The sequence below is a fragment of the Pseudophryne corroboree genome, chromosome 8 (assembly GCF_028390025.1).
Source record: "Pseudophryne corroboree isolate aPseCor3 chromosome 8, aPseCor3.hap2, whole genome shotgun sequence".
Classification (NCBI taxonomy): domain Eukaryota; kingdom Metazoa; phylum Chordata; class Amphibia; order Anura; family Myobatrachidae; genus Pseudophryne; species Pseudophryne corroboree.
Window position 1 is genome coordinate 86,492,400 of NC_086451.1, and position 12,150 is coordinate 86,504,549.

Here is a 12,150-nt window from a genome sequence, read left to right on the forward strand (position 1 = left end):
TCTTATTTTCTCTAACGTCCTAAGTGGATGCTGGGGACTCCGTAAGGACCATGGGGATTATACCAAAGCTCCCAAACGGGCGGGAGAGTGCGGATGACTCTGCAGCACCGAATGAGAGAACTCCAGGTCCTCCTCAGCCAGGGTATCAAATTTGTAGAATTTAGCAAACGTGTTTGCCCCTGACCAAGTAGCTGCTCGGCAAAGTTGTAAAGCCGAGACCCCTCGGGCAGCCGCCCAAGATGAGCCCACTTTCCTTGTGGAACGGGCTTTTACAGATTTTAGCTGTGGCAGGCCTGCCACAGAATGTGCAAGCTGAATTGTACTACAAATCCAACGAGCAATAGTCTGCTTAGAAGCAGGAGCACCCAGCTTGTTGGGTGCATACAGGATAACAGCGAGTCAGATTTCCTGACTCCAGCCGTCCTGGAAACATATTTTCAGGGCCCTGACAACATCCAGCAACTTGGATTCCTCCAAGTCCCTAGTAGCCGCAGGCACCACAATAGGTTGGTTCAGGTGAAAACGCTGGAACCACCTTAGGGAGAAACTGAGGACGAGTCCTCAATTCCGCCCTGTCCGAATGGAAAATCAGATAAGGGCTTTTACAGGATAAAGCCGCCAATTCTGACACGCGCCTGGCCCAGGCCAGGGCCAACAGCATGACCACTTTCCATGTGAGATATTTTAACTCCACAGATTTAAGTGGTTCAAACCAATGTGACTTTTGGAACCCAAACTACATTGAGATCTCAAATTGCCACTGGAGGCACAAAAGGAGGCTGTATATGCAGTACCCCTTTTACAAACGTCTAAACTTCAGGGACTGAAGCTAGTTCTTTTTTGGAAGAAAATTGACAGGGCCGAAATCTGAACCTTAATGGACCCCAATTTCAGGCCCATAGACACTCCTGTTTGCAGGAAATGTAGGAATCGACCCAGTTGAATTTCCTCCGTCGGGCCTTACTGGCCTTGCACTACGCAACATATTTTCGCCAATTGCGGTGATAATGTTTTTGCGGTTACATCCTTCCTGGCTTTTGATCAGGATAGGGATGACTTCATCCGGAATGCCTTTTTTCCTTCAGGATCCGGTGTTCAACCGCCATGCCGTCAAACGCAGCCACGGTAAGTCTTGGAACAGACAGGGTCCTTGCTGGAGCAGGTCCCTTCTTAGAGGTAGAGGCCACGGATCCTCCGTGAGCATCTCTTGAAGTTCCGGTTACCAAGTCCTTCTTGGCCAATCCGGAGCCACGAATATAGTGCTTTCTCCTCTCCATCTTATCAATCTCAGTACCTTGGGTATGAGAGGCAGAGGAGGGAACACATACACTGACTGGTACATCCACGGTGTTACCAGAGTGTCTACAACTATTGCCTGAGGGTCTCTTGACCTGGCGCAATACCTGTCGAGTTTTTTAATCATGTGGACGACTTCTGGGTGAAGTCCCCACTCTCCCGGGTGGAGGTCGTGCTGAGGAAGTCTGCTTCCCAGTTGTCCACTCCCGGAATGAATACTGTTGACAGTGCTATCACATGATTTTCCGCCCAGCGAAGAATCCTTGCAGCTTCTGCCATTGCCCTCCTGCTTCTTGTGCCACCCTGTCTGTTTACGTGGGTGACTGCCATGATGTTGTCCGACTGGATCAACACCGGCTGACCTTGAAGCAGAGGTCTTGCTAAGCTTAGAGCATTGTAAATGGCCCTTAGCTTCAGGATATTTATGTGAAGTGATGTATCCAGGCTTGACCCTAAGCCCTGGATATTCCTTCCCTGTGTGACTGCTCCCCAGCCTCGCAGGCTGGCATCCGTGGTCACCAGGACCCAGTCCTGAATGCCGAATCTGCGGCCCTCTCGAAGATGAGCACTCTGCAACCACCACAGGATGGATACCCTTGTCCTTGGTGACAGGGTTATCCGCTGATGCATCTGAAAATGCGACCCGGACCATTTGTCCAGTAGGTTCCACTGGAAAGTTCTTGCGTAGAATCTAACGAATGGGATTGCTTCGTAGGAAGCCACCATTTTTACCCAGAACCCTTGTGCATTGATGCACTGAGACTTGGCTCCGTTTTAGGAGGTTCCTGACTAGCTCGGATAACTCCCTGGCTTTCTCTTCCGGGAGAAACACCTTTTTTTTTTTTCTGGACTGTGTCCAGGATCATCCCTAGGAAACAGAAGACAAGTCGTCGGAACCAGCTGCGATTTTGGAATATTGAGAATCCAATCGTGCTGCCGCAACACTACCTGAGATAGTGCTACACCGACCTCCAACTGTTCCCTGGATCTTACCCTTATCAGGGAATCGTCCAAGTAAGGGATAACTAAAATTCCCTTCCTTCGAAGGGATATCATTTCGGCCATTACCTTGGTAAAGACCAGGGGTGCCGTGGACCATCCCTACGGCAGCGTCTGAACTGATAGTGACAGTTCTGTACCATAACCTGAGGTACCCTTGGTGAGAAGGGTAAATTTTGACATGAAGGTAAGCATCCTTGATGTCCCGAGACATCATGTAGTCCCCTTCTTCCAGGTTCGCAATCACTGCTCTGAGTGACTCAATCTTGAATTTGAACCTCTGTATGTAAGTGTTCAAAGATTTTAGATTTTAGATTTAGAATCGGTCTCACCGAGCCGTCTGGCTTCGGTACCACAATAGTGTGGAATAATACCCCGTTCCCTGTTGCAGGAGGGGTACCTTGATTATCACCTGCTGGGAATACAGCTTGTGAATGGCTTCCAAAACTGCCTCCCTGTCAGAGGGAGACGTCGGTAAAGCCGACTTTTGGAAACGGCGAGGGGGAGACGTCTCGAATTCCAATATGTACCCCTGAGATATTACCTGAAGGATCCAGGGGTCTACTTGTGAGTGAGCCCACTGCGCACTGAAATTCATTGAGAACGGGCCCCCACCGTGCCTGAGCTTGTAAAGCCCTAGCGTCATACTGAGGGCTTGGCAGAGGCGGGAAAGGGTTTCTGTTCCTGGGAACTGGCTGATCTCTGCAGCCTTTTTCCTCTCCCTCTGTCACGAGCAGAAAAGAGGAACCTTTTGTCCGCTTGCCAACAAAGGACTGCGCCTGATAATACGGCGTCTTATTTTGAGAGGCGACCTGGGGTACAAACGTGGATTTCCCAGCTGTTGCCGTGGCCACCAGGTCTAAAAGACCGACCCCAAATGTCCCCTTTCAAAGGCAATACTTCCAAATGCCGTTTGGAATCCGCATCACCTGACCATTTTACTGGTAGAATTGGACAACGCACTTATACTTGATGCCAGTCGGCAAATATTCCGCTGTGCATCATGCATATATAGAAATGCATCTTTTAAATGCTCTATAGGCAATAATATACTATCCTTATCTAGGATATCAATATTTCCAGTCAGGGAATCCGACCATGCCAACCCAGCACTGCACCTCCAGGCTGAGGCGATTGCTGGTCGCAGTATAACACCAGTATGTGTGTAAATACATTTTTGGATACCCTCCTGCTTTCTATCAGCAGGATCCTTAAGGGCGGCCATCTCATGAGAGGGTAGAGCCCTTGTTCTTACAAGCGTGTGAGCGCCTTATCCCCCCTAGGGGGTGTTTCCCAACGCACCCTAACCTCTGGCGGGAAAGGGTATACAGCCAATACTTTTTAAGAAATTATCAATTGTTATCGGGGGGAAACCCACGCATCATCACACACCTCATTTTATTTCTCAGATTCAGGAAAACTACAGGTAGTTTTTCCCTCACCGAACATAATACCCCTTTTTGGTGGTACTCGTATTATCAGAAATGTATAAAACATTTTCCATTGTCTCAATCATGTAACGTGTGGCCCTACTGGAAATCACGGTTGTCTCTTCACCGTCGACACAGGAGTCAGTATCCGTGTCGGCGTCTGTATCTGCCATCTGAGGTAACGGCCGCTTTACAGCCCCTGACGGCCTATGAGACGTCTGGACAGGCACAAGCTGAGTAGCCGGCTGTCTCATGTCAACCACTGTTTTTTTATACAGAGCTGACACTGTCACGTAATTTTCAACAGTACATCCACTCAGGTGTCGACCCCCTAGGGGGTGACATCACTGTTACAGACACTCTGCTCCGTCTCCACATCATTTTTCTCCTCATACATGTCGACACAAACGTACCGACACACAGCACACACACAGGGAATGCTCTGATAGAGGACAGGACCCCACTAGCCCTTTGGGGAGACAGAGGGAGAGTATGCCAGCACACACCAGAGCGCTATATATATACAGGGATAACCTTATATAAGTGTTTTTCCCCTTATAGCTGCTGTATGTTTTAATACTGCGCCTAATTAGTGCCCCCCTCTCTTTTTTTAACCCTTTCTGTAGTGTAGTGACTGCAGGGAAGAGCCAGGGAGCTTCCCTCCAACTGAGCTGTGAGGGAAAATGGCGCCAGTGTGCTGAGGAGATAGGCTCCGCCCCCTTTTCGGCGGCCTTATCTCCCGTTTTTCTGTATATTCTGGCAGGGGTTAAATGCATCCATATAGCCCAGGAGCTATATGTGATGTATTTTTTGCCATGTAAGGTATTTTTATCATGTTTTATTGCGTCCCCAGCGCCCTGCACCCTCAGTGACCGGAGTATGAAGTGTGCTGAGAGCAATGGCGCACAGCTGCAGTGCTGTGCGCTACCTTATTGAAGACAGGAACGTCTTCTGCCGACGATTTTTCCGGACCTCTTCGCTCTTCTGGCTCTGTAAGGGGGCCGGCGGCGCGGCTCCGGGACCCATCCAGGCTGGGCCTGTGATCGTCCCTCTGGAGCTAATGTCCAGTAGCCAAGAAGCCCAATCCACTCTGCACGCAGGTGAGTTCGCTTCTTCTCCCCTTAGTCCCTCGATGCAGTGAGCCTGTTGCCAGCAGGTCTCACTGAAAATAACAAACCTAAACTAAAACTTTCACTAAGAAGCTCAGGAGAGCCCCTAGTGTGCACCCTTCTCGTCGGGCACAGAAATCTAACTGAGGCTTGGAGGAGGGTCATAGGGGGAGGAGCCAGTGCACACCAGTCAGTCCTAAAGCTTTCTTTAGATGTGCCCATTCTCCTGCGGAGCCGCTATTCCCCATGGTCCTTACGGAGTCCCCAGCATCCACTTAGGACGTTAGAGAAAAGAAGCAATCAATCTCTCCTTGCACAAACTGGCTCTACAGAGGCAAGATGTCTACCTCCTCCTCATCGTCCGATTCCTCACCCCTTTCACTGTGTACATCCCCTTCGTCACAGATTATTAATTCGTCCCCACTGGAATCCACCATCTCAGGTCCCTGTGTACTTTCTGGAGGCAATTGCTGGTGAATGTCTCAACGGAGGAATTGATTATAATTCATTTTGATGAACATCATCTTCTCCACATTTTCTGGAAGTAACCTCGTACGCCGATTGCTGACAAGGTGATGCGGCTGCACTAAACACTCTTTCGGAGTGCACACTGGAGGGGGGCAACTTAGGTAAAATAAAGCCAGTTTGTGCAAGGGCCTCCAAATTGCCTCTTTTTCTTGCCAGTATACGTACGTACTGTCAGACAGAACGTACGTATACTGGCAGGAAAAAGAGGCAATTTGCCTACTTGGATGCGGTCACTCATATAATCCTCCACTATTCTTTCAATGGTGACAGAATCATATGCAGTGACAGTAGACGACATGTCAATAATCGTTGGCAGGTCCTTCAGTCCGGACCAGATGTCAGCACTCGCTCCAGACTGCCCTGCATCACCAACAGCGGGTGAGCTCGGAATTCTTAGCCTTTTTCTCGCAGCCCCAGTTGCAGGAGAATGTGAAGGAGGAGCTGCTGATGGGTCACGTTCCGCTTGACTTGACAATTTTCTCACCAGCAGGTCTTTGAACCTCTGCAGACTTGTGTCTGCCGGAAAGAGAGATACAACGTAGGTTTTAAATCTAGGATCGAGCACTGTGGCCAAAATGTAGTGCTCTGATTTCAACAGATTGACCACCCGTGAATCCTGGTTAAGCGAATCTGAGTGTATGGGGAAAGTTGCTACCAATATTTTTATAATTGGTTTTAAGTGATTCGGGTATAAAAGGATCTAGATAGGTAAAAACATAGGGTGAGAACACATGAATACATTATGCTTTACATGTTTACCATATTTTGTTACAGCGCAACAAGAGGGAAAAAATTACATGGACAGGGAGATACATTTATGGAGGGTTGAGGGAGATAGGGCTAGATGATTTGTATGAGTGGGGTACAGCAGGGGTTATACAGCAAGGGGCAGTATGGTGGGCAAGCTAGATGGAGACATGGATGATGGATGGTTGGATGGTTCAACTGCTGATAAAGAAATATAAGAAAGTCGAGGAGAGAGAGAAGAGGAGAGACAGTGAGGGAGGGCAGAAGTGACAATACAAGAGAGAGGGATAGACGTTGTTGCATGAAAAGTACAGGGATAGGAAAGGAGGAAGAGAAAATAGACAGAGCGAGACAGACAGAGGGTATTGGAAAGTGATGAGAGTGACAATAAAGAGGTAGTATGTTGGTGAGAGGAACAGGATATGGGTGAAAGAGAGAGGCAGATTGAGAGACTGGAAGAGAGATATTGGAGAAAGCGTAAAGGAAGGAGAGAGATGCCACAGTAGGAGAGAGAGAGAGAGGAGGGAGGAGAATAAGACACATTGGAGAAAATGGGATAGATGCATGTGGCATTTTACTTGATTTTTTTCTTTCTAAATGTTTGTAGTTATTTTAAGCATCTTGGTCAGTTAACTTAAATATGCCCGACATCCCGAACATAACATTCTAACCAGAACCTATGGTGCAAATTGTGCCTTGTGCCCTGGCCTCAACAGTCTTATAAAGGATGATTGCAGAAAGGAGGGAAATGCTGAAAATGCCCATTGTAAAAGTCATATTCTCCAGGGGAGCATCCTAGTGACCCCCTGCCCCATAGCTCAGGTTCACTCCAACTCCCCCTCATTCACCATCCTGCTCCCGAACACTTTCACTCACCTTACCACTCCACCACACTTACCTTCCCGCTCCCCCACACCCGCGCTCATCTTCCCTCTTCCCCGAACCTGCACTCACCTTCCTGCTCCACCACATTTACCTTCCCACTCCCCCGCACTCACCTTCCCGCTCCCCCACACCCGCACTCACCTTCCCGCTCTCCCCTGCACTCTGGACCCCAGGGCATTTAGCAACATTCTCTGACATTTACTAGTTGCGTCTGGCCGCTAGGCTCAATCCGTCTGATCAACGATCTCTAGGAATACCACAACCAACATGGCGACCAAAGGCACTGCATGGCATGCAGGGAGTTGTAGTTTTTTGTTGGTGATGACAACAACGGCGCATGAAAGGCAGAGCTGTGTGTTACAGGGGGCGATCGCCCTTATCGCCCCCTGCTGGATCCGCCAGTGGTGTGACTGAGACTGCATATTGAACAGAACTTGTATTGGAAAAAGGCTGCGGCTGCTACATTGTAGCACTTCATGTACAGATGCAGAGACTCCGTCACTCACAGATACACCAAATTAATCAGCATAATCTCCTGATGAATCCTAGTCGCATTGCATTGTGACTAACACATTTTCCGCAAAAGACGCCTGATGCTAACGATCTCACAGAACATGGCGTGCCGAGAGGGGCTGCTTGGCATGACTACAGCACTGGTATATTAGGACACATCTATATATATATATATATATATATATATATTATATACCACTAGCCATTGGCTATAGTTACAGCTCCATTTCCATACAGCCGACCTTCTGATTAAACTGCTCCTGAATGGGCATGAACTGCGGCTTCTGAAGCTTGGCAAAACTTCAAGCCATAAAGACGCTCAAAGATGTTTCATGAATATCTCCACTTACTGATCAAACAGTCAAAAGAAAAAAGACATTTGGTAACTGCTCAATCCAATTAGTAATGTCATCCATGAGCCTGAAAGATAGGGGTTATTTTAGACGAGAAGCAAAAAACAGGTATCCCCCAGCACACAGGATGACATCAGCAACAAAGTTCAAAAACTACATGGTGGCAGCCAATTCAGAGATCTCTGTTGCATGTACATCACATAGTCAATAAAGATGTTTATGTTCAACTGAGCATCTGACCTTCTGCATCCCTGGCCTAACATGCACAAAACGTTGACTCTCGAGTCTAGCTGTTCACTAGATGTTTCAGGGAATTAAAGTATACATTCCTGTTGCAGGCCAGGAACTCTCCATGACTTTCATAGCCATGAAATTGCCGAACAACTTACTCTCCTGAATGCAGAACTTTTCTACAAGATTGAGGTGAGGATGCCGGATAGGAGGGTGTGAAGTTATTAATTTCCAGGCTGCAGCTGCTTCAACTCTGTTGTATTAAACTGAACCCGTCGCCTGCAGACTGTGAAGGCAGTCCATTTGATGTGTTTAACCAAATATGATCTAGTGATATTACTGAGGTATGAGGTGTGTCTGCCTCAGAATTGACACTGGCTGGTTTGTAGTGAATTAACGGGCTGCATTCTCCTAGCTGCCTCCACTGTAAGTGACTTGTGTCCACTGTAAAAGCCTGGCCTCTTGTATTAATATTCTTCCCATTTCCCAACCCAGATCCCCGAGGTTTTGCTGTGGGCAAAAGAGCAAAACGAGAAGAGCCCGAATCTGACACAGTTCACAGAGCACTTTAACAACATGTCCTACTGGTGAGAGAGGGGGCATAGCGGGGGGGTTAGCTGGGGAAAGCCTGTGGAGAGGACGCTACCTTGTATTCACAATGACAAACCTAGCCCAGATATTTTGTATTAACTCTGAAACCTGTCCTACGACAGGGTCCAATCTATCATCATGCTTCAGGAGAAGGCACAGGACCGGGAGAGGTTGCTGCTGAAATTCATCAAAATTATGAAGGTGAGCAATGGACTGGGTGTCCATAAGTATATAATGACCCACTTGCTGAATCTAGAACAAGAACTGTCCTGTCTTTAGTTGTATTCTGCTATTAACACGAATTGTTATATATTAACCGTTTCTTAAATAGCGTAGCATATTCTGTTGTGCTTTATAAGTGGATACAGAGGTGTTAGAACAAAACTGGGTAATAACAGAAAGTCATAGAGGTAGGAAGGCCCTACTCACAGTCTATAGGGAAATAGCACCTATCCTTGTGTATAAATGCCTATCTATTGCATAATGGTCCTGCCAGATTGAAAAGGTTCTTGGTGGGCTGTATGATATAGTCGCACAGCAATGTTGGACAGGGGTCAGGAGGATGTGAGAAAGAGAAAAAATAAGAATTTACTTACCGATAATTCTATTTCTCATAGTCCGTAGTGGATGCTGGGGACTCCGTCAAGACCATGGGGAATAGCGGCTCCGCAGGAGACAGGGCACAAAAAGTAAGCTTTTAGGATCACATGGTGTGTACTGGCTCCTCCCCCTATGACCCTCCTCCAAGCCTCAGTTAGGTACTGTGCCCGGACGAGCGTACACAATAAGGAAGGATCTTGAATCCCGGGTAAGACTCATACCAGCCACACCAATCACACCGTACAACTTGTGATTTGAACCCAGTTAACAGTATGATAACAACGAAGAAGCCTCTGAAAAGATGGCTCACAACAATAATAACCCGATTTTTGTAACAATAACTATGTACAAGTATTGCAGACAATCCGCACTTGGGATGGGCGCCCAGCATCCACTACGGACTATGAGAAATAGAATTATCGGTGAGTAAATTCTTATTTTCTCTAACGTCCTAGTGGATGCTGGGGACTCCGTCAGGACCATGGGGATTATACCAAAGCTCCCAAACGGGCGGGAGAGTGCGGATGACTCTGCAGCACCGAATGAGAGAACTCCAGGTCCTCCTTAGCCAGAGTATCAAATTTGTAAAATTTTACAAACGTGTTCTCCCCTGACCACGTAGCTGCTCGGCAAAGTTGTAATGCCGAGACCCCTCGGGCAGCCGCCCAAGATGAGCCCACCTTCCTTGTGGAGTGGGCATTTACAGATTTAGGCTGTGGCAGGCCTGCCACAGAATGTGCAAGTTGAATTGTGCTACAGATCCAACGAGCAATCGTCTGCTTAGACGCAGGAGCACCCATCTTGTTGGGTGCATACAGGATAAACAGCGAGTCAGATTTTCTGACTCCAGCCGTCCTTGAAATATATATTTTCAATGCTCTGACAACGTCCAGCAACTTGGAGTCCTCCAAGTCGCTAGTAGCCGCAGGCACCACAATAGGCTGGTTCAAGTGAAAAGCCGAAACCACCTTAGGCAGAAACTGAGGACGCGTCCGCAGTTCTGCCCTGTCCGAATGGAAAATCAGATATGGGCTTTTGTATGATAAAGCCGCCAACTCTGATACTCTCCTGGCTGAAGCCAGGGCCAGTAGCATGGTTACTTTCCATGTAAGATACTTCAAATCTACCGATTTGAGCGGCTCAAACCAATGGGATTTGAGAAAATCCAAAACTACGTTGAGATCCCACGGTGCCACTGGAGGCACAATCGGGGGCTGTATATGTAGTACACCTTTGACAAAGGTTTGTACTTCAGGCACTGAAGCCAATTCTTTCTGGAAGAAAATCGATAAGGCCGAAATTTGAACCTTAATAGACCCCAATTTGAGGCCCATAGACAATCCTGCCTGCAGGAAATGTAGGAATCGACCCAATTGAAATTCCTCCGTTGGGGCCTTCTTGGCCTCACACCACGCAACATATTTTCTCCAAATGCGGTGATAATGTTGTGCGGTCACTTCCTTCCTGGCTTTAATCAAGGTAGGAATAACTTCCTCTGGAATGCCCTTTTCTTTTAGAATCCGGCGTTCAACCGCCATGCCGTCAAACGCAGTCGCGGTAAGTCTTGGAACATACAAGGTCCCTGCTGAAGCAGATCCCTTCTTAACGGTAGAGGCCACGGCTCTTCCGTGAGCATCTCTTGAAGTTCCGGGTACCAAGTCCTTCTTGGCCAATCCGGAGCCACGAGTATTGTTCTTACTCCGCGTAGCCGTATAATTCTCAGTACCTTTGGTATGAGAGGCAGAGGAGGAAACACATACACGGACTGGTACACCCACGGTGTTACCAGAGCGTCCACAGCTATTGCCTGAGGGTCTCTTGACCTGGCGCAATATCTGTCCAGTTTCTTGTTGAGGCGGGACGCCATCATGTCCACCTTTGGTTTTTCCCAACGGTTCACAATCATGTGGAAGACTTCTGGATGAAGTCCCCACTCTCCCGGGTGGAGGTCGTGTCTGCTGAGGAAGTCTGCTTCCCAGTTGTCCACTCCCGGAATGAACACTGCTGACAGTGCTATGACATGATTTTCCGCCCAGCGAAGAATCCTTGCAGCTTCTGTCATTGCTCTTCTGCTTCTCGTGCCGCCCTGTCTGTTTACGTGGGCGACTGCCGTGATGTTGTCCGACTGGATCAACACCGGCTGACCCTGAAGCAGCGGTTTTGCCAGGCTTAGAGCATTGTAAATCGCTCTTAGCTCCAGTATATTTATGTGAAGAGACGTCTCCAGGTTTGACCACACGCCCTGGAAGTTTCTTCCCTGTGTGACTGCTCCCCAGCCTCGTAGGCTGGCATCCGTAGTCACCAGGACCCAGTCCTGTATGCCGAATCTGCGGCCCTCTAACAGATGGGCACTCTGCAACCACCACAGAAGAGACACCCTTGTTCTTGGTGACAGTGTTATCCGCTGATGCATGTGCAGATGCGATCCGGACCATTTGTCCAGCAGATCCCACTGAAATATTCGTGGTGGAATCTGCCGAATGGAATTGCTTCGTAAGAAGCCACCATCTTTCCCAGGACTCTTGTGCATTGATGTACTGACACATTTCCTGGTTTTAGGAGGTTCCTGACAAGTTCGGATAACTCCCTTGCTTTCTCCTCCGGGAGAAACACCTTTTTCTGAACAGTGTCCAGAATCATTCCCAGGAACAGCAGACGTGTCGTCGGGGTCAATTGAGATTTTGGAAGATTCAGAATCCACCCGTGTTGTTGAAGCACTACTTGGGTTAGTGCTACTCCGACTTCCAGCTGTTCTCTGGACCTTGCCCTTATCAGGAGATCGTCCAAGTAAGGGATAATTAATACGCCTTTTCTTCGTAGAAGAACCATCATTTCGGCCATTACCTTGGTAAAGACCCGAGGTGCCGT

The 12,150-nt window shown here is 48.1% G+C and overlaps 1 long non-coding RNA gene across 1 annotated transcript; it reads left to right on the forward strand.

Annotated features, from left to right (window-relative positions):
- The first annotated feature begins 8,123 nt into the window (after positions 1 to 8,123).
- On the forward strand, positions 8,124 to 8,857 carry LOC134947512 (uncharacterized). Its single transcript, XR_010182590.1, has 3 exons — positions 8,124 to 8,283; positions 8,587 to 8,678; positions 8,805 to 8,857. It is a non-coding gene; the product is annotated as an uncharacterized LOC134947512 (long non-coding RNA).
- The last annotated feature ends 3,293 nt before the right edge of the window (positions 8,858 to 12,150 follow it).